The sequence below is a fragment of the Equus caballus genome, chromosome 15 (genome assembly GCF_041296265.1).
Source record: "Equus caballus isolate H_3958 breed thoroughbred chromosome 15, TB-T2T, whole genome shotgun sequence".
In the NCBI taxonomy this organism is placed as follows: domain Eukaryota; kingdom Metazoa; phylum Chordata; class Mammalia; order Perissodactyla; family Equidae; genus Equus; species Equus caballus.
The window spans coordinates 102327589-102350905 of NC_091698.1; the positions used below are offsets into that span (position 1 = coordinate 102327589).

Consider the following 23317-nt stretch of genomic DNA (forward strand, 5'->3'; position numbering starts at 1 on the left):
GGGCCGTGCTTTGTTCCTGCTTCAGAGGAGATGGATACCCACTTCTTACACCTGGGAATTTATATTTATTCATCATCACCCTTTTTTATTTTTGGACCGATTGTGCGTGGGGCTCTGCACTGGAGAGAAGTCTGGATCCAGGCCTGGTCAGCCTCAAGCACTTCCCAAGTGATTTGGATGGTCAAAGGATCCCACTAGGGCTGAAATGACCTATCCAGAAAAGAAATTAGAACTTAAGGAGAGCTGGGAAGTGGCAGCAAAGGGATGAAGACCAGGGCCTTTAGACGGAGAGAAAGGAAAGGCAAAAAATACAGGAAAAGTCATCTGGCCCTCTGAGCAATAAGCGTAGTCGTGTTCTCTCTACAGCCACCCAAGCTGCTTCTTTCTGCAGTCTTTGCATTGCACTAGCTTACCTAAAGCCCAAACTGAAGAATCTGACATTCCTCTTTGCACACATAAGCACTCAACACTCAATGGCTTACATAATCCTGTTACTGTCATCATAAAATATAATTATTGTGGAAATCAGAACGTTTGCATCAGCATTCTCAGCATGTTCTCTCTGGGTAGGTCCATTGACGAAAGAAGCCAAATTATAGTTAGGAGCAAGATGTGTTAGTTGAAAGGTCCAAGTTGTTCATAGCTCAACCCGTACGAGCCTGATGTCTGCCTCTCTCCAGGGTAGAGCCATTCTTGTCTCAGAGACCAGAGCTCCATAGTCTACAGAGCAAATGTAAGGGGCCCAGACCCAGACAATATCTGACCCCATTTTCTAAGCTTCTCATTAGACCCAACTGCTTTCCTAGTAACGTATTAATGCCATGCACTGCATAATGAGGTTTCGGTCAACAATGGACTGCATATATGATGGTGCTCCCACAGGATTAGTACCATATAGCCTAGATGTGTAGCCTAGAAGTACCATCTAGGCTTATGTAAGTACAACGACAAAACCGCCCAACAATGCGTTTTTCAGAATGTGTCCTGTCTTTAAATGATGCTGTACTTCTTTAAATATGCAAATACTTCAGTCTGGTTGCAAACAAGTTTTGACCTTTGTCTCTAGGTGACTTGCATGCCCCTGCTTTGCCCCTCATACGTTGATTTAGAGTTTATTGCCCAGGGGACAGCCTTACAGGTCTGAGCTATTTGCTGTACCTCATTGTCACTCCCTTGTACTGACTGCAAGAGCTTCAGAACATCTATCAACATACCCATATCTGAGTAGGAGAGCTTGAACTCTGTCATCAAACCAGCCTCAGGGAGAGTGAGCACCCAGACCTGTTTCCGCTCTCCACCTCCCAGCTGCTCCACCGGGTGATGCTTAGGTCAGGCTGACAGATTTTCTAGCAAGTTCTGTTCAGTGAACTCTCTGTGACCTACCTTCTGTCACTGTGAGTACTCTGAGGGGTCTCTACCCCTGACCAAAATTTACACTTGACATCAATCCTGCTACCGCACGCTGTCTTGAAGGAGAAGAGATTGGGAGAGGTGGATAAATGGTCATGAGTTATACTCACAATTCGGCCACCTGTCTATACACAACTGAGACATGTGTGGCCAGGAGGTTGTGGTCTCCCCCAAGGTCACAGAGGTTTGCAGGGTAAAATTCTTAGAAGGTTGTGCAGGAAAGTGATCACATCACAGTCAGCAGCTCTGTCAAGTGAGTCTGATTGGGTAATTTTTCTTTACAGACTTACTGATTCCTCCAGCTGATGGGTAAAAATATCTTTGGCCAGAGAACACCTTTATGTGAAGGGATGGTGCCCTTCAAAGGTGCTGGGATATTAACCAGTCCTTACTATGACACTTATGGCACAAGACTTGTCATCTGAAGATAGAAAGTGGTGGAAAGAGGTGCTTTCTGATCACCTCCTTTGTGCCAGGAATGGTGTGAAATGGTTATAGAAGTTCTTTCATTTAATCTTTACAAGATACCTGGTTAGGAGTTATATCATTGCGCTTCTGTCGATGAGGACAGTGTGGGTGGAGGAGGTAATCGCGTGCCCAAAGTCACACAGCCATTGCAGGGCAGATCCGGGATTCGATCTGGTTTGGTATTCAAAAAAACCTGTTCTCTCCTTTTGGCTCTTTGCTTAATGAAAATTCACGCCATCAGGGGAAAGGGAAGGAAGGAAGGAAGGGAAGGAGGGAAGGAATAAAAAGAAGGAAAAATACTCATGTAGACCCTAGAGGTGTATGAGCCAGCAAACCATTGATGGTCTCTCCCCTAGGAATCCTAACAATGTGCCTCAGTGGTCATTCCTAGGTTTATGACTCCCCATGAACCCCTACGTTCACTCCTAACACCAAATGTATGGTAGATGACCTCAATTCTCCATTCTAGCCTGTGTTCTCTATATGCCCTGCCTCACTCACACTCTCAGAGACAATACAGCCCCGATTCCTCTTCAGTGAAAAGAATTTCACCTTCCTCTCCTTCCTGGTGCCATATTGAATCATGCATATTGAGAATAATTAGTATCACCATGTGGTCATTAAGTGTTATCCTTGAGGTGAGCACAGCATTACATACTGGAGATGTTGGCAAGATGTTTAAGAAACTTGCCTTTGTCCGTAAGACAGAGCCCCACACTTACAGAGTTCGGTCTTATTAGTTGTTGGACTTTGAGAAATCTCTTCACCTCTCTGACACCTCTTGTGTAAAAAGGGAAATAATAATTCCTGCCTGACAGTTCTGCTGTGAAGAAAAAAGATGATTCATTAAATTAAACATGTCTAATATTGTACATAGTGGATTCTCTATAAATGGTAGCAACTCTTACTTTTATTAGTATCAATTATTTATTTTGGCAAACATACCCATATATTTGAAAAAATAGCATAAAATATTGCCAGATATTTACTTGAGAATTTAGACCAGACCACCAATACCAGCCGTCTCTGTCTCCCGCTTCCTCTCTGCAGATGACCTTTCCTTTGTCCCATTCTCTTCCTCCTCTACCTCAAGGCTCTTTGCGTCTTTCCCCTCCTCTCCCTTCTCCCACCTCCAGGGAAGTTGGGTCCCACCACCTGCCCAGGCTCCATGCTGCTTTGTGCATGGAGGCCCAACCGCCCTGCCTGCTCCAGCACCAGGATTTTGCCCCTGCTGTCAATCTCTCCCTCTCTGGCCCCTTCCTCCTTAGGTGTGTGCATTGATGGATAGGAAAGGCAGAGTCTCAAGAAATTCTTGTGTTTAAACTTTCCTGGTGCACTGTGTGAGGCCTGGGAGCAGAAGCTCCCTGAACTGTTTCTATTCCTGAGGGTTACAAACAACGTGGTGAGCTTTTCGAGGCTGGGCTCATCCTCTCCTCATTCCTCTCTCGTCTGCGGCCTTGCAGGAAAGACTGTATATTTCTGGAATTTATTTATTGCATTTTATTAATAGTTCCTGGTATGTTGTCCAGTTATGAGGTGAGTTTTCCCTCCTGGAGCTTGATCCGAGAGTAAAACGCAAGAATCCCAACCTGGGAGTTTCCCGAGCCTCCTGCAGCCCGGAATTCGTGAACTGTGAAACCGCCTCTCATGGCAAAATGGGAAAACTGAAGTCACTGAGGGCTGGCTCCTAGCTGAGGTTGTTGGCTTGTTTGACAGTTGTTACTGGTATTCTGTGCTCTGCCCCGGTCAGGGTTCTGGAGCTGAGCGCCTGGGTTCGTGACTTGCCTCTGTCGGGTATTAACTACAATGACCCTAGGCAAGTTACTTAACATCTCTGAGCTCCAGGTTTATCACCTGTAAGTGGGGAAAATGATTTGTATGAAGTGTTGCAAAGATTAAATAAATTAATAGTTGTAAATCATTTAGAAAGTGGCCGGCATTAGGGAAGGCTCAGTAACTATCTGCGGTCATTGTTGTTGTCATTGTTGTTACAGGACTTACCCAGCTACCTAAGAAGAGAGAAACACTAGGGGTTTGTAGAGCCATGTCGAGCCTCCGAGGGATCAGACGGGGGGCTGTGTCCCCCAAGTTGATCAGTCAGGGTATTGATACTAACTGCTGAAGCAAACCAACAAACCTCAGAAAGGTACAATAGAGTTTATTTCCTCCTATGTCATAGCTCTTTTGCTTAGCAGATGGCATTGTGGTGATTCAGGGATTCTGACTCCTTCCGTCTTATGGTACCAGAATCTGCTAGATCCTCCTTAGCATCTTTCAGTGGATTCTCTCTCTTCAGACCGTCAAGGACGAGAGACAGAGAGAAGAGAGAGAGAAGAACCAATCACGTGGGCCATTGTATCTCCAAACCTTGAAGTAGTTTACAGTGCATTTACCTTCTTCTCCTTATCACAGGCTCAGTCACACACCCCCATCTAAACATGAGGGAGGCTGGAAAATGTCACCTTTTTGAGGGCTCTGGAAGAGGGAATCTGGAAGAGGTCAGCTTCTAGGGAGGATGCTTATGGGAGGGGACAACCTCAAGGGAAAGAATCAGAAATCCCAGCTGTTCCCTTAAGTTATTCTGCATGGGCCCGGCCTTGCTGACTCTTTCTCAGCAGCTTGGTACAGTAGGAAAAAGAACAAAGGGAAAAATGCTTGTGTTACGCAGACCTAAGTTGGAACCCCAGACCACGCCTTTCCCCAATGACTAGCTGTCTAAACTCAGGAATCTACTGAGATTCAGTTTCATCACATGGACCAGAATGACAAAATTTGCCTTGAAGTATTGTTGTGAGTGTATTAGGCCAATATTTTTTAAAGCTATTTCAGATGTGTTTTCCTGTGTAAATCGTGTTGCTACGGGAGGTTCTATCTAACCCATTGCATTCACGGGGTTCAGAGTTTCAAGAAAGGCCAGCTACCAGCTAGAAGATGTTTTTCAGCTTTGACTGACAAATAGAGTTTTGTTAGAGTTTGAAGAAAAATGATAGGTTTTAAAGCAAGACTTAAGGAAGAGAAAGAGAGAGAGAGAATTAAAAAAAAAAAATTTTCTTTGCTATGTCAAGAATCAAATGTGAAAAAGTCAGAGCATAGAGGTTTATACATAGTATAGCAAACTCTCTTATCCCTGCCTCTGCTAGTCCTGTCTCTTGGCCATGAGGCTTCGTGCCTTAATGGAGGAGGAGGAATTATCATTGAGAAGTGACAGTCCCAAGACCACTCGTTCCAGGGTGGTTTGATGGGGGGAAAGGATACAGAGGAAGATAGAAGACTTCTTATTTCTCTTGCACCCTACACAATGGGAGAAGGCAGCTGGAGCAACATCCAGATAGGCGGCAGGAACTCAAGAATGTGAGAGTCAAAGGAACAATGCTATAGGCACGCTAAAGGAGGCTTGAAAGATTCTAGAAAAAACTAATACGGCCACTCACCCACCGGCCGCACGGAGAATAGCACAGCATCTGAGAGGCAAGGCAGAGGCAGCACTGCTGGCCCCTCATGGTCTGTGTGTGGGGTGTAGGGCTGGACCTTCTAGCATGCTCCGGTCAGGGGACACGGGGCCTCAGAAGGCACTCATACACCAGCAGAGCCTGGGTCAAGATGAAGAGGCTGAACAGCCTAAGATGTTGAAATTGGGGGCAAAAACCCAAGTACATATGCTCCAGGAGTGAATGCTCAAAACTCAAAAGGCCAGAGAGGGCCAGCTGCACCAGAGCAGTTAGCAGTTGAGACAGTCAACCAGACTGGCCCCCTGCAGCAGAACCAGCGAGGAATGACACCAAGTTACTGGACTGGACTAATACTCACTTTTGGTAGATGTTGTCCTCCCAGCCAGGCTGTGAGGAGGATCAAGAAGTTAGAGAGAGATACCCCCCCAAATTATTATTATTATACAATAGATAAAAATAAACTATATATAAATTATATGTCCTCTTTATATTGAGAAAAATTGGAGGATCCTCCAAAATGAAGATCAACTAAGATGATGAAAATGAAATCTTCAAGGACCGTCTCCTGGTGCGTGGTAGGTTAGGAGTTATGGCTGTGGGGTCGAGGAGGGAGGGAGATTCCAGAGGGAGGAGTGCCCAGAAGTTTCTTGGCGTGCACAGTGAGGTGACTGGTGGAGCTTCTCACCTGGAGTTGCTCAGCGGAGAGGGCTGAACAAGAGACGTAGATGGTGAGATAACTGTAGACACTAACGTAGGCACAGGCAGGGACGAGGTGGCCTGGGCTGCAGAATAGGAAGAGAAGACACAGGCCCTACCCATGTGGAATATGTGTGTCAGGAGAGTGAGGCTGCCGAAGGGCCAGAGAAGGAGAAAACAGGGAGAGTCCTGGTCACTGAGGGCAGAGAATATTTAAAGAAAGAAACATCTTTGAGGTATCTTTTCACAATTCCTCTTCTTTTCCCACTCCAAATAAAATCTATCTAATCTAGAGAATATACTTGATTATCCCTTAATAGAACAGGACTTGGGGTTCTAATCAGAACTCCATCTGATTAGATTAGATTAGGTGCTTCAGAGTCTCTCAGTTTCAAGCTGAATGATCTTTATCAATTGCTTCAACTCTCCGAATTTCACTTTCCCAAAGTACAAAACAAGGATTTTAATAACCACAAGTTATCCTAGAAGGTTCTTGTAAAGCTAATGAAATGATGTAGGTTGAGGTGCTTTTGACGCTTACATGTACGTATGTATGTTGGATGTACGTATTTATCATCAGCCACGAGTCCCTCCAGCTCGGGGGCGATCTCATACAAAGTTGGTCCTTCATACATGTTAACCTAGTAGTGAAAGAGCAAATGAAACTTGCTCGCTGTCTTCTTTCAAAACTTGTGATTCGTGTACAGAAAGCATGTTTATACTTTACAGAAATTCCAACAAATTACAAAGAAGGGGAAGGATCGCTGTGGTTACAGGGGGCATGTCTACAAAGCCATCTTCCAGTAGTTCAGCTCTCTTCTGATTTCAAGTGGATAACACAGTTCTGTTGCAGCAGAAAAGGAAATCCTCCAGGATTGCTTTATAACTGAAGTAGGTGAACAACTCCCAAACACGTTTTACTAGGTTAAGAAGTTAATTTCTCTAAAGAATGATTGCACAATTTGGAACAGTGATCCTCAACAGCCAAACTTCCAAGCTCTATGCTTCACGTTGCATTTTGAACTTTTTCTGACTTATTTTTACCTCCTACCTGGAATTTATCAATTTATATCTTTATCAACCGATCATCTATCTATATCTATATATTTTTTCACTATTTATTTACATTTTTTTGTTGCAGTAACATTGGATTATAACATTGTATAACTTTCAGGTGTACATCGTAACATATTTCGAATTCTGTGTAGATGACATCATGTTCACCACCCAAAGACTAATCAGAATCCATCACCACACACGTGTGCCTATTTACTCCTTTCACCCTCCTCTCTCCCCGCTTCCCCTCCAGCAACCACCAAGCCAATCTCCGTTCTTATGTGTTTGTTTGTCATTGTTTTTATCTTCTACTTATGAGTGAGATCATACAATATTTGGCTTTCTCCCTCTGACTTATTTCACTTAGCATAATACCCTCAAGGTCCATCAATGGTGTCACAAATGGCCGGATTGCATCATTTCTTATGGCTGAGTAGTATCCCATTGTGTATATCCACCACATCTTCTTTATCCATTTGGCCCTTGTTGGGTACCTAGGTTGCTTCCAAGTCTTGGCTATTGTGGATTATGCTGCAGTGAATATAGGGGTGCATGTATCTTTATGCATTTGTGTTTTCATGTTCTTTAGATAAATACTTAGCAGTGGAATAGCTAGATCACATGGTAGATCTATTCTTAATTTTCTGAGGGAACTCCACACTGCTTTCCATAGTGGCTGCACCGGTTTGCATTCCCACCAGCAGTGTACAAGTGTTCCCTTCTCTCCACATCCTCTCCAACACTTGTTGTTTCCTGTCTTGTTAATTATATCCCTTATGACCAGAGTGAGGTGATATCTCATTGTAGTTCTGATTTGCATTTCCCTGATAGCTAATGATACTGAACATCTTTTCATGTGCCTGTTGGCCATCCATATATTTTCTTCAGACAAATCTCTGTTCAGATCTTTCGCCCATTTTTCAATTGGGTTGTTGGTTTTTCTGTTGTTGAGCTGTATGAGTTCTTGGTATATTTTGGTTATTAACCCCTTATCTGATGTACGGTTTGCAAATATCTTCTCCTAATTGTTAGGCTGTCTTTTCGTTTTGTTGATGGTTTCCTTTGCTGTGCAGAAGCTTTTTAGTTTGATGTAGTCCCATTTGTTCATTTTTTCTTTTGTTTTCCTTGCCCAGTCAGACGTGGTACATGAAAATATGCTGCTAAGACTGATGTCAAAGAGCGTACTGCCTATGTTTTCTTCGAGAAGTTTCATGGTTTCAAGTCTTACATTCAAGTCTTTAATCCACTTTGAGTTGATTTTTGTGCGTGGTGTAAGATAAGGGTCTACTTTCATTCTTTTGCATGTGGCTGTCCAGTTTTCCCAGCACCATTTATTGAAGAGACTCTCCTTTCTCCATCGTATGCTCTTGGTTCCCTTGAAAATCAGCTGTCCATAGATGTGTGGGTTTATTTCTGGGCTCTTGATTTTGTTTCATTGATGTGTGGGTCTATTTTTGTGCCAGTACCATGCTGTTTTGGTTAGTATAGCTTTGTAGTATATTTTGAAATCAGGGAGTGTGATACCTCCAGCTTTGTTCTTTTTCCTCAGGATTCCTTTGGCTATTGGAGGCCTTTTGTTATTCCATATAAATTTTAGGATTCTTTGTTCTATTTCTGTGAAAAACGTTCTTGAACCTTTGATAGGCACTGCATTGAATGCATAGATTGCTTTAGGAAGGATGGACACCTTAACCATGCTAAGTCTTCCATTCCAAGAGCACGGAATATCTTTCCATGTCTTTGTGACTTCTTCAATTTCTTTCAACAAGGTTTTATAGTTTTCAGTATACAGATCTTCCACTTCTTTGGTTAGGTTTGTTCCTAGGTATTTTATTCTTTTTGTTGCAATTGTAAATGGGATTGTATTCTTAATTTCTCTTTCTGCTACTTTGTTGTTAGTGTATAGAAACGTAACCGATTTTTGTATGTTGATTTTGTATCCTGTGACTTGACTGCACTCATTTATTATTTTTAAAAGGTTTTTATTGGATTCTTTAGGACTTTCTATATATAAAATCATATCATCTGCAAGTAGTGACAGTTTCACTTCCTCCTTTACAATTTGGATCCCTTTTATTTATTTTTCTTGCCTGATTGCTCTGGCTAGGACTTCCAATACTATGTTAAATAAGAGTGGTGACAGTGGGCATCCTTGTCTGCTTTCTGTTCTCAGAGGGATAGCTTTCAGTTTTTCTCCATTGGGAATGATATTAGCTGTGGGTTTATCACATATGGCATTTATTTTGTTGAGGTATTTTCCTTCTACACCCATTTTATTTAGAGTTTTTGTCATAAATGGATGCCGTATCTTGTCAAATGCTTTCTCTGCATCTACTGAGATGATCACATGAGTTTTGTTCTTCATTTTGTTAATGTGGTGTATCATGCCGATTGATTTGTGGCTGTTGAACAACCTTTGCCTCCCTGGAATAAATCCCACTTGATCATTGTGTTTGGGGTGTTTTCGTAGTTCTTCTCTGTTCTCTTCTTCTTCTCTTGCTCTCGTCCCTTGTGACTTCATGGCTTTATTTAGTAATATTTTTTTAGCAATTTTTCAGTAATATTTTTTATTTCTTTCCTCTTACTTATTCGTTTCTTTATTATCGCTTTCTGGTTTGTGATTACTGTAAGGTTCCTATGTAATATTCTACGTATATAGCAATCTATATTGAGTTGATAGCCTCTTTAGCTTGACCTCTTTCTAAAAGCTCTACTCTTTTATTCCCCTCCTCCTACATTTTATGTTTTTGAAATCATATCTAATCTCTTATTTTGTGCGTGTCTATCCATTACCCTCTTATCATTGAAATAAGTAATTTTAGTTCTTTTGTCTTTTAACCTTCGTATTATCCTCATAGGTGGTTGATCTGCTACCTTTACTGTATTTTTGCCTTTACTATTGATTTTATTGCCTGTTTTGGTTTTTTTTTTTTTTATATATACTTTTGTTAGCCCTATTTGTGGTCTTCTCTTTCCCACTTAAATCAGTCTCTTCAGCATTTCTTGTAGAGCAGCTTTCTTGGTGATAAACTCCTTTAATTTTTTGGTTGTTTGGGAAACTCTATCTCTCCTTCCAATCTGAATGATAACCTTTCTGGATAGAGTATTATTGGCTGTAGGTTTTTTCCTTTCAGCACTTTAAATAAGTCTTTCCACCCTCTTCTAGCCTGTAGGGTTTCAGCTGAGAAGTCTGCCAATAGCCTTATGAGCTTTCCTTTGTATGTCACTTGTTGCCTCTTTCTTGCCACTTTTAGAATTCTCTCTTTGTCTTTAGTTTGGGAAATTTTAATTATAATGTGTCTTGATGTGGGCCTCTTTGGGCTTATCTTGTTTGGTGCTCTCTCTGCTTCCTGTACCTGGATGTCTGTTTCCTTCTTTAGGTTAGGAAAGTTTTCAGCTGTTATTTACTCAAATAGATTCTCTCCCCCTTTGTCTCTCTCTTCTCCTTCTGGGACACCGAGATGCACCCAGAGCCTACCAGGCAAGTCTCATTTCACTGAAGAACTGTGCAGCTTTCTTTCTGGTGATTTTCAGTTGTTCTCTGAGACAAATGAATTTGTATATGGGCTCTTTAAGAGCCTGTTTTTTTTGGCTTTCAACAGATAGCTTTTCTGAAGGTATCCCCCATAGCAGTTAATAGCCAATGAAGCCAGATAGTAGGTCACTCATCTCAGTTCTGCTGAGTCTGAAGGATGCTTATAGCGGTAACACACCCCCTGCTCAGATCTGCACTCCTCCAGGGAGGGCTGTGTACCTTGGGGTGGCTCCTGCCCAGCTGGCTGTGAAGTGAAGGTCCACGGCTCACGAAGGTGGCTTTTTTTCTCTCCAGAAGGAAGTTCTGCCTCTTCTGCCTCAGTCAATACTGTCCCTTATTGGGGTTCTTTTTATCCAGTTTTCAGCTCTCTCTCCAGGGTAATTTTTCCAAGAATAGTTGTAACCTGGTTGTGTTCATGGGAGGAGGTGAGTTCAGAGTCTGCCTATGCTGCCCTATTGATGAGTTCTGTTCTATATCTATATTTTTCTATCTTTACTTTTAGTCTCTTGATCTACCTTGTTTATCTAACTGAGCTATAAAGCCATAAATAGCTAGTTCTTTCTTCATAACGTACCCTAATTCTAGAACTTTCCATGCTCCTTCACACAGCATGCTTGTTAAAGAAATGTTTGTTCAAAGAATGCATGAATGAACAGATGAGCAGGTGAACGTCAAAGTAAGAGAGAACTTGTGTTAATTTATACTTTTCCTGTTTCTCACAGTCACTGTAGGCAATAAAACTAATATAATTTATGAAAGCATTTACATATCAACAGTGGGTTTTTTTACAGATAGAATGAGGAGATACATTGAATGAAATTACCCATGAATAGAAAGAGCCATTACTCGCTGCTTATTCATTTTTCCAGGTGTAAAACTCAAAATACTCGAGAATTCATGTCTGTACATTGCCCCCAGGCTATCGCTAAAGCATGTTGTTTTTCTCCAAAATAGTTTCACCTCTTTGTGACATGCAAGGATCAAGACTTAAAGCCTTTTTAATTTCTAAGATTTAGGATCAGATCCAGTAAACATAACACCATCCGACAACGTAAATTCTTTCAAAGACTCTGTTTTTGTTGGAGCAAGAAGCATGCCAGAGGTGAACAATTTGCCTGTCAGGAATCTCTGAGCCTGCTCCCCGCCTATCAGACCTGCCATCAAGTCAGTGAGTGAATGTTTTATATGCTTCTTGCTTCTTTCTGATTTGAAAAACTCAAAGCTTTAAGGTCTTTAAAAAGAATGTGAGATTTTATTTTATGTTTTTTTGAAATGTTACATCCCTAAATAAGTTTTATTTCACTGCGGGTCATTTCAATACAATACTTGATGTGAAACTCTAATGAAAGTCTTTAGATGCATGGCAATTATTATTCATCTGATTTATGTTTTCCAGGCCAAGGAAAGAGGCAATTCTTCATTGTAAAACATTAATCTTATGTTTTATCCTATTTTAAACTTTTCCAAGTATTTCATAACGTTAGCTTATTTGATCCATGGTAGGAAGAGCAGAGATCAATTGTCCCATATTATAAATAGGGAAATAATGCTCAGAGAGGTTAGGTGATTTTCCTGAGATCACACAGCGATTGGTAGAACTATGACTGAAACATCGCTCTTCCCTATGTCATTCTTCTACCTGTTCCACTGAAGCCAGGAGCAGCCTCCACTCCCCATGGCCATAGGGAGAAAGAGCACAGGTGCTCCTGTTCCAGGTCTCACTCCACCTGAGGCTGGGCTACATGGTATGCCTTTGTATTTCACATACTGCTCACTCCCTATAACATATTTTCTGTAATTAAAGTAATTCTAGAGAGTTTCTGCCGCTTACAAGTTTATGATTTTTAATCACAAACACTGTGTGAAAAAGGAATAAAATGAAAAGGACCCCAGTTTTCTCATCAGTAATACTTATCCTCACCAAGCTGTGCAGAGGGGCAAGTTAGGTAAGGGATGTACCTCCAACGCGAATAACGCAGCAGTCCATGAGACTCGTGGGGACTTGCTTCCAGGAACCGCCCCGATAAGGATACCAAAATCCCCTGATGCTCAAGTCCCCGAGTTGGCCCTCCATATTTGCTTGCGGGTTCCGCGTCCTCCTGTGATTTCCGCATGCGCAGATTGAACCAACCGCAAATTGTAAACAGTACCCGATTTGCCGTTGGTTGAATCCGCGGATGGAGAAGGCCGATTGTACACGTGGAAGGAAAACTCCATCCTGGTCCCTATTCTGGGAACTGGGAACGTAATGGAGAGTAAGACTGAAAAGATTCCTGCCAGTACGATTTAAAGGAAATAGGTAGCGTGAATATTGTTTGTTCTTACTGTCTTCTCATGTCTGAAAGAGCTATGATTCACTATTTTGTAGAGTACACTTAGCTCTAAACCACGAATGCATTAGGACGTCTTGGTTCTAATTTCTCTCTTCTATTAACTGTTTGATATTAAGCAAGATATTTAAATCCACTGGATCCCAGCCTCCCCGTGTCTAAAATGAAGGGTGTGTGGTCATTTCTAAGTCTCTTCTGTTCTGACACCCAGTGTCGGTGAGGACAAGGGAGGCTCTGCGGCAGGGTGGCCCTGATGTGGGGGCCTCGGTGTCCCTGTGGAAGGCGAGGGAGGGCGGGGAGAGAGATTTCCTGCAAGCAGCGGCCCCATGCCCACACTTTCCTCTGCGCTCCGCTTTCCTTGGTCTTTCACTCCAGGGTCAGGGGTGAGACTTCGCCCGGAAGCTCATTCTCGTTTCTCTCAAAGAGAACTCCAACAGGAGTCACAAAGATGATAAAGGGGTGAGGAAATAGGACCCAGGGGGACTTTTGGGGGAAGTGGATTGCTTAGCCTGGAGAAAGAAAAGCTGAGGGGTGACCAACTTTACAGCAGGTTAAAGGAAAAGTTCCTGAGCCGTAAACGAGATGGCTTGTGGCTGGAGGCCCACGTGCAGGCTCATGGAGGCTGGCGGCCAGCTGTCACCGGGCAGGGAACAGCGGCTGCAGCGCGCGCCCTGCGCCAGGACCGGGCCTGGAGACTCCAGCGAGGACGCAGCCCGGGTCCCGGGGGGGCGCAGCCACTCCCTGCTCCGGGCTCTGCCAGGAGGGGTCCCCGGCTCGGGGCAGAACCGGGCGGGCCGGCCGCTCTCTCTAGAACTTCTGTGGGTACCTCACACCTCAGCATTCTCTGGTCTCTTTTTCCTCCATCCCTACTGTCAAGAATTCAAATCATCAAACATGTAGGGAATACTTTTTATGTTTGATGTCGATCTGTATTTTCTTCGATCTTCTTTGGATTTTCTAAAAATGTTTTTTTCCTAATCCGTAAAATAAAGATGGAAATATCCTGACCCACTCCCTTGCAGAGTGATTGTGCGTAGAAAAAGAAAAGATAATCTGCACGATGTCAGGGCACCTCACAAACGTTTGCCGTTATATAGGAAGGATGGGCATGGAGGGACGTGTTGTGGCACAGCTGGTTCCTCCGGCTCACGAGAGCCGAAGTCAAATATTTACGAATTTTGTGAGCCAGGCACTAAAATGTTGTCCCTTGAAATTGACTATGGTGGAAGTATTTACAATGCAGAAATTGGTAAATGCTCCAAATCAGAGCTGTCTCTGCTCCTCCGGAGAGCCGCTTTGCTAGCTCTTCCGTGGATATAAGTGCATTAAATGAGATTCATATTTATTTATATTTGTTTGGAAAAAGGGAAAAAATCCCAAAGGCCATATTTTAAAATACAGTGTTTTATATGTGTATATTCATTTATGTATATATATGCATATGTATGTATTCTAAAGTTCAAATGATGTGCAATTTTTTAAACAAAACAGAAAGTGTTTTCACAAGGTGAAAGCTAATATGGATGGATGGCCATGACACAGGCCAGACTGCATGAGCTTTGACTTTCCCCCATCTGACGGAAGCTGACACTCGCCGGCCCCCCACCACCCGGCGGTCTCTGACCACCCCCTTACCCGCAAGCGTCTCCCTGCACGGGGGCCCATCTGCACATCCGCCTGGTGCTTTGTTGAGCTCCCCTCACTGACTCTCTTTGGTGGCAAAGGCGGTCCCAGGAGGCTCTGGTCTCCAGCCTGCGTTCCTCGTTCCCTTGCTGCCTTTTTTGCCGGGAATCCTCCATCAGCGTGCCCTCATAGGCCTACACGTCTCTCAGTCTCATTGCAGATGGAGTTTGTAGCGCTATTTCTTGCCTTTGTTTTGTTGTTGTGATTGATTGTTTTTAGAGAGAGGTGGTACCAGATTTACTGTCTTGAAAAGTAAATTGTGCTTTAGAAAACCATTTTATTGAAAAAACAGAAATGGTTTTTATGTTATCGGTTTGTATATGGCAATGATATTTCCGAAGACTTGATGATTGTTGATAAAGAAAACTTCTGGTAATGAATCCCGGAAGCTTCCATCAGAGAAAGGACCATGATCTACAAACTGATCCAGCACTGGCTGGATGGGATGTGGCGTGTTTGCAGGGGTAGGGCTGAATGTTTTTAATGGAATATTCCCAAAGCCTCTGGGGTATAGTAATTCATATAACACGGGGAATTATCGTGCACACTGGATATAAGAGAAGACAATTAATTCCCTTGCTGGACTGTTTGCTCTCTGAATGCAAGACCCGTATCCATCATTTTTACTGTGGAATTCTCAGCACCTGGAATGGCGGCTGGCACCTGGCAGGTGTTTGATTTGTACTCATTCAATGGGTAAAAAAAAAAAGCATTCAGCAAGTCATGACGTCCCTCTGGGAACAAAACCCTCCCGATTATACAATTTGGAAGGGAGGTGATGTTGGTAGGAAGAGCATGAATTATGAAGTCAGTTACAATTTTGTGAAAATCCTCGTCAACATATTAGCCTGGATAAGCTCTTCCTTGTTTCTGACCGTTGTTTCATGTAAAATGGAGATCGTAACTACACTGCAAAATCACTGTGAATGTAAATCAGAAACCATATTTAAAATATCTATAAACTATTTTAAATATAAACTATATCTAAAGTATGAGCACATGATCTATCACAGAGGATGCTTAAATAAATATGGATTTCCCTCTCTCCCTGGGAGTCTATGACCCTGTCTCGGGGAGGACTTTGTTTGCTAATGGAGAGGGGCGTCACTTGATTCTGGCCCCGGGCAGGGTGGAGACACAGGGGCCACATCATTACACACATCAGGGCGGAGGTGGAGGCAGCAGAAACTTACTCATGGAAAATGCTCGTATGTTTTATTTTAATGATTCATTTGCACTCTGAAGAAAAAGTGTGCTGGATAAAGTCCTGCTTATCATGATCATGAGTTCTGTGTCAGTGAATTAATAGTAGTGCACTGATGATATGGGGTAGAAAGCAGATACGCACGTGTCGGGAATGTGAAGCCTTGTGTGCGGGTGGAAGAGTGACCCCAATAAGCATCCTGCTCTGTCTCGATGGCCTCAGTCAACCACTCAGCAAGATTAGCTGATTAGACCTTCAGACACCGTAAGTCTATCTTCTTGGACAATCTTCCCAGTAACTATTTCTCTCTCACAGTTTGCTGGCTGGTGGGTCTGGCTGTAGTTCTCTGGTACCTCGTGCTATTGCTGTTGATTTATCTCTCAGTGGGGAAATAATGGTCTTATGCAAAAACCCTTTACTGATCTGGTCCCTGGTCCCAAGCGCTGGGCTGAGCTCCAAGAATGTGGAAATAAATGCAACAGGATCCCGGTCTTTCTGTCTAGTGAGGGCCAGAGGCATGCAATCAGCTCATCTCAGTAAAACGTCCTGAGTGATCCAGAGGCGATGTGTACAGGAAGGTCCAGGAGGATTGACGAGGTAGCGAAAAATTGGGGGATTGGGAATGGAAGTGACATTGACTGAGACTTAAAGGACTTCAGGCTGAGAAAGCAATGAGGTCCTCAGTGGAGCCAGGCCCCTGGAGGATGGGCGCTGCACCCGCCACGTGAGTCCTCTGAGATGCCAGGACTGGAAAGGGCTGTTGGTTTCACCTTGGCCATCCCTCAGGCTTGACAACCTTTGATGTCCTCCCTTGAAAGCTTTTCTTATAAAACTAGCTCTTCAGCTATACTGTGAATTTGACCAGGGCTTCACATCTCAGTAACTCATGCCTCCACATCCTGAATTCTTTGCAGAGAGCCATGCCTTGCAGATCTGCCCTCCTAGGAGGAGAGGGAGCGTGGTTTAGGTCTGTTACAACCCGTGCCTTTAACGCTGGACGCATTTCGTGTAAGTAGGCATGCCTCCATCTGAACTCCTGACAGTAATAAAATTACAGCTTTATTTATGGTGACAGCAGCGCTGAGCTGTCGGCTGGCTGATGACGCATGAGCTCAGTACATTATTGGAGGGAGGGCTTTCCAGATGTATGTCTCAAAAGACATAAGAAACGCTTCAGTACCAGGTTAAATTAAGTAATGAGAAGAAGTCAGAGAAGAGTGAGAGAGACTTCAAGATGAAGACACAGGGATAGACTGCTTTTTTATCATTTTATTTCTGTTTTACCTGTGGGCTGTCCCCAAAATTTAATGCCTCTGGCTTCTTAGAAAACTAACTTACCTGCCATTTTCATTAAGCAATTAAGATGACCACTGTTGATTTTCTCTCATATTTGGCCTACTGAAGATACTTTTAAATTATTAAATTAAAATTATATCATTTGTGTGAAGAGTGCTAATAAGGCTGGATAGTATATTAGGAACATGAACTCTGGAGAAAGAGGCAGATCCTAGTTTAGTTTTTGGCTCTGCCACTGTGTGACTCTCAAAACATTATTTACCTTCTCTGACCTCCAGTTTCTTTGCATGTAAATGGAGATAACAGTCCCTACTGGGCTGAGTTATTAGAAAGTTTAAGTGAAATAAAATATGTAAAATGCCAGCACAGGGTATACACAGAGTGAATACTCATTAAATAGCAGCTCCTATTTATATTATATTAAATGAAACATGATTTTTCCCAAGAAGAACCGAGACAATTTATGTAGACATTTTTTTATAAAATCTTCACATATCTGTTATCATCAGTTGACTCTCTCCATTTATAGAAATAAAAATAGAATAAAATAGAATTATCCATAATTGGACAGTTGTGAGTTAACTTTCAGGTAAAAATATATCAGTCAAGGATTCATAACATCTTAGAACAAGGGGATTTGTTCCACTTTTAGAAGTGGCTGTCGGTGAAAATGTAGAGTTTCGTAGAAATAGGGAAGAGCTTGAGGTTGAGAGATCTAGTGGGAGCCGCTGTCCTGTCACTTCTCAGCTCTGTGACTGTGGGCAGGCCATCCAACTGCCCGGCTGCTCCAAACCTTCTTTTCTAGAGCCACAAAATAAGAATGATAACATTTCCCTCTTCGTAGTGTCTTACTGGTTTAATGAGGTACCATGAACATTTTTGACCAGAGAAGTTACAAAATTAACACTTCTCATGCTTAAGCCACATGAGATTAAGGGTCAATGAGGAAAGGCTATAAATCAGACCAGAAAAAGCAGCATGAACCTGGCGAAAGGCACACCAGTCAAAAAAGGACAAAAAACAAAAAAAATCTCAGCCCCGTAAAGAGAAGGAAGTTGGTGATGCCGAGAGTTGCTAGGGTGACGTCAGTGGACAGAGTATACAGAGACACCACAGTCAGAGCAGTAAGGTCAATATCAAGCAGGCATCACAGCCTGGGAATTGACCAGACTTCAGGGTCCAAGAGGGAGGTGTGGAGCAGACACACAGCCAGCCATGAGAGGGAACCAGGGAGGGAGACCGCACCTGTGAGAAATTGCTGCAGTCCCAAGCTGCCTTCCACAAAGACGGCCTGAGTGCTGGTCACTCTCATTTCCTAACTCATTTATCTTTTACAAAATCACATCCTGTGGACCTGGTATTCATAGGGCTACAAGTGTTGTCAGAACCCCAGCCCCACTTGACACATAACATATATCACGTTTGTCCTGTTGATGCCATGGAGAGTGATGTCACGTGTAGAGAGACAATACAGGGCTTTGTTGGAAAGGTAGCTTCCACATTTCGAGAAAATCGGGGTTGAGTCTCTTTGTTTGGGTGCTCAGACAAGAAATGAGCTCTTGCACCTCAAGTGTCTATTGAGTGAACAATCTCCCAACGTCATCAGGAAGCCTAGTGCAGCAACGACTGAGAAATCTTTCTTTCTTTCCCATGCTCTTCCCTCCATGCGAGAGGCTAGGATTACTAAACTCCATTCCAGGTGCCGTACTGACATGCATCTTTCTATCCACCGTCCTGTGCTGTTGTGAAAGAGATCATTTCTATCCAGACACTTAAACCCGTGTTCTCTGTCACATTTGATGATAGGATTTCCCTTGCCTTTATTAGGTTTGCATTATTCAGATACTGTATAAAAGAGCCATTGTTTTACTGAGTTAGAAAAATAAATTAAGTCTTTGAGTGGTGGATGTCTTTGATAAGAAACTCTATTTGTGGATGCATAGGGAGTTGATATTTCGATGTCTGTTTAGCTGAAGTTATTTATCCAGGACGGCTCCAGCTGGCCGGGAAGTTCAGGTGACTGTAGGCAGCCACTGGCTCTGCAGCTCAGAGCAGCTTTTTTGCTCCGTTTGTTAAATGGGGTGTTAGTTTGCAGCACACCATCTCCAAGCATGAGCTCCCCGGAGGCAATATCCTCCTGTGTGCAGTGAGGGTTTCAGCTTGGATTCCTGTGCCCGTTGAAAAGCAAACCTTTCTTTTTTTTTTTTTTTTTTTTTTAAAGATTTTATTTTTTCCTTTTTCTCCCCAAAGCCCCCCCGCGGTACATAGTTGTATATTCTTCGTTGTGGGTCCTTCTAGTTGTGGTATGTGGGATGCCGCCTCAGCGTGGTTTGATGAGCAGTGTCATGTCCGCGCCCAGGATTCGAACCAATGAAACACTGGGCCGCCTGCAGCGGAGCGCGCAAACTTAACCACTCGGCCACGGGGCCAGCCCCAAGCAAACCTTTCTTTTGTGGAAAATAAATTGCCAGCACTTTGGGAAGATTCTAATGAAAAAACCCAGTCCAAGGTTATTCAAGAGTGAGATGTCGCTTCAGCCTGAAGTTCATTGGTTGGGCTGTTTATCTTGGCAATGAGTTGACCTCAATTAAAGAGCCAGAGACAATAAAAGAAAAAAATTAAAAATAGAGACAAAATTGAAATTAGCATTTATTGTCTACTTCAAATTAGTTTTCATACTAAGGATCCTACATGGATATTTTCTTAATCTTCTCAATAAGCCCTCTTGCATAGAAGAAATAGAAGCTCAGATAGATCAAGTTACTTACTCAAAGTCATATTCCTAGAAATTAGCAGAGCTGACTCCAAGGTCAATGCACCTTCTATTAGCTCTGCTTACCCTTGTGGCTTCATGTGCCATCATCATATGATGCAATAGTGCATGATCAAATTTAACCTTGGGGGATGGTGTTTCTTGACTACTTAGACTGGTAAGTGAATCAGTGACATAAGGGTTATTTAAAAAAATGTTTAATACACACATTTAAAAACAAAACAAAGATATCATGTATGCCTGAATTTGGTACTTATACAGATAAAATATTTTATCATGTCATTATTCTTTTTAAAATTTAATAGCATAAGTTTGGAAATGGATGATGTCTATAAGACTAAAGGCAAAATAAACTCTATATAAGTACTGCAAACTAGTTGATAAAATTGCTTGTCATGTGGGTACAGACTGATAATTCTTTTACCACTATATACATATACTGGAGTTGAGTAATAGATGGCAGCAAATAATGAGTCTAGTTCCTCACTGTTGGAATGGGAAGTTACATATATGCAGGGAGAGAAGGCTAGAATAATCCATGTGGTAAGGAATTAGAGTTAAAGACATCAAAAACTCATGATTGTCTTAATCTAAACACAGAAAGTTACATATAGAAATATTAGTAGATGAGTACATGCACACAGGTAGGCACACACAGATATTTCCTTGCTCTGTTGGTTTGGAAGGCCTAGAAGCAATGACATCCCAGTAGCAATGAGCACCTCTAATGCGCAGATCTTGGTTTCTAATACCCCTCTTCAGTAAGAGGAACCAGGGGTCCTTGGAGAGACGCCCTGTACTAAAACTAGTGCAGAAATTTCACAAAATGATCTTGGAGCATCTTGTAGCGCAAGAAAATAAAATAGTGCTCAAAAAAAAAAAAAAAACCCTAAATAGCACCAAAATGATGAGACAAAGGAATAAACTGGAAAAACTTCCAATAGCTAAAGCTGTAAAAATTGAGCAAAAAAATAGTATTGGATTATTACCAAACTTACAAAATAAACACCCATGAGTCAGTACTGCTATAAATAAATGACTAAATAAATAAATAGAGGATAATAGACAAATATCCTATGCAGAAAAATTCCAAATAATTTTTGTAGGTATTCTGCCTCCAGGAAGATGGAGCATAACTCACTACTCTTTAAATGTGGACTCAGGGTAATTTGCTTCCAAGGATTATAGTTTGGAAAGTATAGTATGGGAAAAAGAGTGACTTTACAGTGGAGATGAGCTCAGCAGTTGGTCGAGGTCAACATCAACAGTGATAAATCATGTTCATAGCATGGATCCTTCATATGGTGTGATGAGAATGGCACTTTATCTCTGTGGCCTTCTTCTCCAAAACTGAGAAAAACATCAGAAAATCCAAATTGAGAGATATTCTACAAAATATCTAACCAAACTTCTTCAAAATTGTCAAGGTCATCAAAAACAAGGAAAGTTTGAGAAACTGCCACAGCCAAGAGGAGCCTAGAGAGATGTGGCATCTAGATGTAATGTGGGATCCTGGAACATAAAAAGGACATTTGGTAAAAAATTTAAAAATCTGAACAGTGTAGAGACTTCCTCAATGATAACATACCAATATTGGTTCATCAGTTGTAACAGATGCTTCATACTCACGTACCGATTTAGTAACAGAGGGAGGCAATGTGAGAGATACAGGAACTCTGTACCATCTTTGCAATTTTCAAAAATCTGAAACAGTTCTAAAGTAAAAAGTTTATTTTAAAAATCAGTAAACACTTTGAAACTCCATAGATTAAGTGAATCAATGCATTTTTAACTCAGGATCACTGTACTTTTCTAATGGTACAATCAGACTTATGGGCAGGAGCGGGTAGAGAACACACTTGAGGGCCAGAGAAGAGGCCTTAGGGCTTCTGAATGCTTGCAATGGGGCGCTACACCTTGATCACTGTCCTGTCACTGACCACCGTCCTATCTGTACAGACCAGCTGGAAGATTTTGGCTTCCTCTCACACTTCTCTGCCTGGGCTCTGAAAAGCAAATTGTGTACCTTGGAGCCCCTTATAGCCAAGCCCTTGGGCACTGGAATGGAGAAGGTGATATGATGTGTGGATGTGACATCTCCTGTGTGAAATGACTCAGAGGCCCCTGGTACTGGCACAGGTCATCAGTTTGGGATTTTAGGCAGGTGTTCTGGGCTGTGTGTTTTAGTAATGGTTAAATATTTGTACAGCCAGCCCTGGTGGTCCAGTGGTTAAGAGTTGATGCTGTCTCACCGCTGCAGCCTGGGTTCATTTCCCAGTCAGGGGACCACACCACCCACCTGTTGATTGTCATACTGTAGCAGCTGCGTGTTGCTGTGATGCTGAAAGTCATGCCACCAGGATTCCCAATACTGCAGGCTCACCCATGGTGGACAGGTTTCAGCAGAGCTTCCGGACTAAGACAGACTAAGAAGAAGGACTTGGTCAACCACTTCCAAAGAAAATTGGCCATGAAAACTTTGAACAGCAGCTGAACATTGTCTGATACAGCATCAGAAGGTGAAAGGATGACGCATAAAGACCGGGCAGCCTTCCACTCTGCTGTCCCCAGGGTCACTAAGAGTTGGGATCAACTTGAGACCACTAACTTGACAGAATCACTTTTGCCTTCCTGCTGCACTTATAAATGAATTCTAGTTCATGGATTAGAATTCACATTGAGTGGACTAAATGTCTCTAAGTGATTGACACTGGCTTATAAAGTTACATTCAATGACATTATAAGGAAAAAGAGAAAGTAAAGCCAAATTTCAGCTGAAGGACAAAGGGTATGAGGAAAGATAAAAATGAAACCAGGAGATGACTACATAACAGCCTGCTCTGAGTTCTGGCATTTGCTAATGATGGACCCGAAATATGGTTCTGGATTTTCTAGCAACCAACATATGAAAGGAAATGGGATTAGATGTGTAATTCACAGTGAGATAAACACAGGTCAGCTGGAACCAGTACAAAAAGGGCTTTCAAGGTTCTGGAAATGTTCTGTTTCTTGGTCTGGATTTGTGAAAATTTGTCAAGTTGTGTACCCTTGTTACGTGAAATTTGTATATTCTACCTCACTAAGGTTTTAAGTCAATGGAAAAGATTCGAGTAGAGGAGAAGTTGGAAACAAAGCACAGGGGCATGTTTGAAACCAGACATTAGGAGGAGACAAAGTATCAGTTGCTTCGGTGACCTTTCCCCAGTGAATTCTCCTGTGGAAGACACTGTCTGATATGGTGAGTAACACATAGCATGTCCACCTCTCATCCCCATCTGATGAAAATAAACACAACAATGTTGTTCATAGAGGAGCTTCTTTACGTTTCTCAGAAAACCAATGGGGTCATGACAAAGTCTTCTTAACATTCTGAGAAAGCAGGCTCCCAGGTGCCGTTATGTGATCCACGGATGGACG

The 23317-nt window shown here is 42.4% G+C and overlaps 1 long non-coding RNA gene across 2 annotated transcripts in view; it reads left to right on the forward strand.

The window, feature by feature from the left end:
• The first annotated feature begins 12766 nt into the window (after positions 1-12766).
• The window catches only part of LOC111768168 (uncharacterized), a 44291-nt gene continuing 33740 nt past the window's right edge, over positions 12767-23317 (forward strand). The window contains exons 1-2 of one of the 2 annotated variants that reach the window (XR_011426626.1): positions 12786-12913; positions 13492-13949. This is a non-coding gene — a long non-coding RNA (uncharacterized lncRNA). Of the gene's footprint in view, positions 12914-13491; positions 13950-23317 lie in introns of those variants that run through there. The other variant, XR_002800352.2, reaches the window with a different exon arrangement.